We start from the raw sequence: 5,418 nt of genomic DNA on the forward strand, positions 1-5,418 counted from the left end.
CCTGGTGCCTTTTATCAATAATTACATCCTTGCTTTGTCTATGTATTATCTGGAGAGCATCTTTACATATTGACTTAGAGTTTTAAAGTCATAGATGTGGTGGTGCAAGGAAAGTACCTTTTATTGGGTCATGTAGCCCTCTTGGTTGCAGATTTTAAAATAATCTAAACCAATTTGATGGGGATATTCCTAGAGGTGTACACCTCTTAAAACAAATTAGAGTTGTGTTTCTTCAAAATTATTTTGGATTTTATTTAGTTGTGTATAATTAACTGCTGTACCATATATTTATTTTCAGCCTTCTAGAGAAATTATAATTGGCTTTAATTATATATATACAACATGCATATACAGTACAGTATATATGTTGTACCTAATAGCCAGAACTGCACTATTTAGCCAAGTATGCAAGGCCCAATTTACCTAACAGGCAGAGTGATATTATTTATTTTCAATTATTTCTTTCAGATTTCTTTATTCCAATTAATAATATATTCACATTTAAGAACACAAATTACTGACTTGGGTAGGGTTGGGTTAGGTTTGATCAAATTTGTTTTAGTTTTAACTCAAATTAAAAAAAAAAAAGATACTGTAATTCAAAGCTTTTTCAGTCCATAAGAAAACATTGTGAAAATTATTTACTTTCAGGAAACTTTTGCTTGTTGGCTAACTTTGTGTGCGCACGCGTTTTACTTAATAGACAGTGTGTGTGTGTATGTGTGTGTGTGTGTATGTATGTATGTATGTATGTATGTATATATTATATATATATATATATATATATATATATATATATATATATATATATATATATATATATATATATATATATATATATATATATATATATATATATATATATATATATATATATATATATATATATGTTTTTTTTTTTTTTTTTTACTTAATACAAATTCCGAAGGATTGCTTTTCTTCTGAAGATGTGTTGATTAATACGAAAGTACTTAAGGAATTTCCCGTCTCATTTTCCTTCGTGGTCAGACAATCTCACATTAATCATGATGTGTAAATTTAGTACCAGAATTGAGAGGCTTCAGTTATGAGGACACGTTGAGAAAACTCACCCTTACAACTTTGGAGTACAGTAGAGAGAAAATAAAAGGGATATGATAACTACATACAAGATCTTGAGGGGAAATAGACAAAGTAGGACAAAGGAAGCCTAGATAAATTAAAATGATATAAGACAAGGGGACATCAGTGGAAGCTGAACATTAGATTCAGTCAGAGAGAGAGAGAAGTAATTAGTGCATCATGTATAAGTGGCTAGGAGGTGGGGCATAAAGAGCTAGATCACTATTCCCCCATAGTCAATGATAGGTAAGTACTATAACCATAACAACAATTATCACAAGCACAACTGACAAAAACTGCCATTTTGATTACTCCCTGCACTCATTGCAGTTTTCTGTTCCTATTCTAAGATGTCTTTCCAAGAATATATATACTGTACTCTATCTCAATTACCTCTACCATTGCTTTTATACCTTCTAAAACAGCTTCCTATTTTCTGACATGTTGACTCAATTTTCTTCTGAGCTCCTCATTCACTTTCCAATTTAGGTTCGAGAAATTTTCCACATTTATTTGTTTCTTGTGTGTCTCCGTTCACCCCCTTCACCCAACTTTTTTTTTTTTTTTAACCAAGAGTAGGGTTTATTATAAATGACATCATCATAGCTGAGCCTGCCCTTAGAAACTCATATTTTTTGATCTTATAGTTTAATTAAAAATAAAATATTTAATGTTTTTACATTAAATATTTAATGTAATATTTAGTGTGTTTACAATCATGTATTGTGCAGGATGAATCGGGCCAACTGTATGCCACTATTCATATGGTCAGTTGACCTGACTTCATGTGTGTGTCTACATGTTAAGAGAATATGTTCCAAATGCTAGCCAGCCTAGGAATGAATGACTGCTGATAGTGAAGTTCTCTCCCCTTCTATTTCTCCTCTTCTCATTCACTTTACACTTCCTGGTCCCACAAAACATTCTTCTACCAGTTTGCTATACACCACACACCAGCTTAGCTTTCCTAACTAAACAGCTCCTGTATACCTCTCATATTGACTTAGATTCATCTGGCTACGGTCTCTTGTTACAAGATCATTAATAATGCTCTTTTTGTACCAAATAGTTATTTTTGTTTGCAATATCTTGAGAAAGCCTCATTGCATTGAGTTGAAATTGACAGCACTTTTGTATCACAACAAAACTAAGATTATATTAATTATTGGGCAATACAGCTGACAACTCATTTCAAATGTAAATGAATGTCTGTGCAATAGTTGATATACTATGTAAAGGTGAAATATGGTAGCTGGAAGAATTTTTCAGTGGAAAATGCTTAATTTTATAAAATTTGACTTAATTATCATCAGTAGGTATTTGTCTATATTTTTTCACTAACCATTATTTATAGTTGAACTTACCTGTGCACCATAATGAAATATGACAAAAAAATTTATTGTTTGATATGAATTTTTTGCAAACAATACAGTGTAGTCACGCTGAAATGGAGCGATTCATTTTGGACCCATCTGCTATTAAAGAACTTCAGTGGCATTCATGCTCTGTTATATTTATGAATATTTTATTCACAAAAGTATTATTTTATTAATGCAAATAATAAACATTTTATGCATACAGTATTTTGATATAAAAATCACTTTAAAGTATAAAAGTTTTCATACAAAAATATTATTGTACTGTACAAGTTTTGGCTCCACAATCCATGCCAGAAGAAGGGGTATTTGACCCAACGAAAGTCTTCCATTATTTTTCATTACAACTCCTGGCTTGGTGCTACTTTTGATAAATTGATAATTTTTAGTGCAATTGATCGTAACATCCTTATGACTTGAGGAATTCTTGACCATTTTGCTGCGAAAAGCATTTTCGAGCCCCCGAGCAGAACTCCATTTGCAAAAAACAACCCAAGTCTAGGTACTCGGAAGAAAAATGTCAATTATCTATGATGATCAGCTAGATGCTCTGTAAGTGAAAACAGGTTTGCAGAAAATAACCAGCTGTTTAACCAGAAGAGAATGTGGCCACATTCCATAGGTCAGAAAATGCTAGAGTGCCTCTCTAAAACCCCACTCACACCATGTTGTTCTGTACATTGTAAAGGGTTATTTAATTACGCTTCCTTTTTGCGTGCATATTCTTTTAAATGTGCAAGACTTATTCCCATTATGGATGCTATATTGATTAATGGTAAATATATAATGAACATTCGTATTTATTTATTAATACTAGAAAACAACTGATAAATGTAATTTTTTATTTTATTTTTTCTACTAAAATTGATCAAATTACTTTGTTTATTGGTTATAAAGTATTTATTATACGTATACAGTATTATTTATTAGAGATTCAAAGACAATTTTTTATTGATGTGATCATTTACACAAAAAAAAAACATTTGTGAAAATAGCATTTGTTTTTCACATTTAATAAAAATGATGAAAACCCAAAACAAAATTTTTTGTCAGAAACAATAGGATGAACACCCCATTGCCAATTTTGAATATATTCATTGCCTTTAACATGGTATTCTGTGACTAGGGAACACACATGGCCTAGTACTGAGTTTCTTAGACATATTTTCCATCATGGTACTGTATCATAATGTTGGATTTTAAGCAGTGTTCTTTTTATTTCATTTCATTCTTAACAAATTTTTCCCATTTCTAGAGGTATAAATGGACAAAGCAGGTCTTTTCTTACTAGAAATATAATAAAAAAGATAACATATATTTAAACCTCATTTTTACCCTTAGTGGGAACAGAGGGAGTCGCAGCAGAAGAGTTGTCTAATTTGAAACTCTGACAGACTTGGATGTATTCAAGTGAAACTGTGTTATAATTTGTTTGATTCATAAATATTCAAATTACTTAAGGTTTCTATTCAGATAAATGATTAAATTCCTACTAAACTTTGCAAGTGCACAAGTGAATAAAAGCTGCTTAAACACTCCAAAAGTGTCATTCTTGAATATAACTACTGTAGTGGAATTGTTCGAGTACTGGTATTTGTCATTAATTTTAGCTTTATAGTATAGTAAAAAGTGATGATTTGTAAAGACATCTACTTCTTTGGTTCATTTGTACTGTATTGTACTGCACTACTATAATGCATAAGTTTTCCACTGAGCTTAAGTAATTTGAACGGTTTTGATATTCCTTTATTTTGTTACAAGACTGGAAATTTCTTTTTGGAACCCTTTTGATACATTATGGAAATGATTAAATCATGAATTATGCCAATTTTCCTGAAATTTAAGGGACAGAGACTGAACAAAAACTTGTGTACGGATAAGTGCTTTGCTATCCTAGAAATCTAAGGGGGAAAAATCGGGAACTTTCTTTGTACTCACCAATATGAGAAGTTCAGATATGATCATGAAGCTGAAGGTAATTATTTATGGGGCATAGTTATTTAGATGGTAGAGGTGGCATGTATTAATAATATTTAGGTGACTGAAGTGGAGATTGTGATGAGATACCACTCAGATGTTGAATTGCGTGTACCACTCCAACACTGCTTTATCAGCGCTTTGCACCTGAGATCTACATGCTGCCTTTATTAAGTATTGCTTTATCACTTAAACTTATAGAAAATTAGTCAAAGATGGTAGATTTAGCTTTAATGTCTGAAAGTGTAGTCTTGCATACTTGATATTGAGCACAAACAACACCTCTAGATCACACACTCCACCTTAATTAAACTTCCATCTCAAATATCACTAACCACCACCACTTAGTCTTTTTATTTCAACTTGTTGACACTTTCACTGACAAAAGGCAATTTGGAGCAAGGATTTTCTTAAATTTGACATACATACATACATACATACATACATATATATATATATATATATATATATATATATATATATATATATATATATATATATATATATATATATATATATATATATATATATATACATATATATATATATATATATATATATATATATATATATATATATATATATATATATATATATATATATATATATATATATTATATTTATATTATTAAATATGACCGAAAAAGTAAGATTAATAATTCTAACACGAATTTTCTCAATCTTTCGTACATTTCGTTTCACTGTTGGAGGTAAATAAAAAATCAATTCTCCAAAATTCATTTTTATTTCTAGTCTGACGCGACACGAGCGCGTTTCGTAAAACTTATTACATTTTCAAAGACTTTAGTTCACAAATACACAACTGAATAGAACTTACGCATCTCCGATTTTATATCTACATTTGAGTGAGGTGGAAGGGGTGATGTGGCATTAACACAAGACAGAACAAGATGTGGTATTAATAGGGTATTAATTTCATCAACACAAGACAGAACAAGAGTAT

The sequence above is a fragment of the Procambarus clarkii genome, chromosome 5 (assembly GCF_040958095.1).
Source record: "Procambarus clarkii isolate CNS0578487 chromosome 5, FALCON_Pclarkii_2.0, whole genome shotgun sequence".
NCBI classification, from domain to species: Eukaryota; Metazoa; Arthropoda; class Malacostraca; order Decapoda; family Cambaridae; genus Procambarus; species Procambarus clarkii.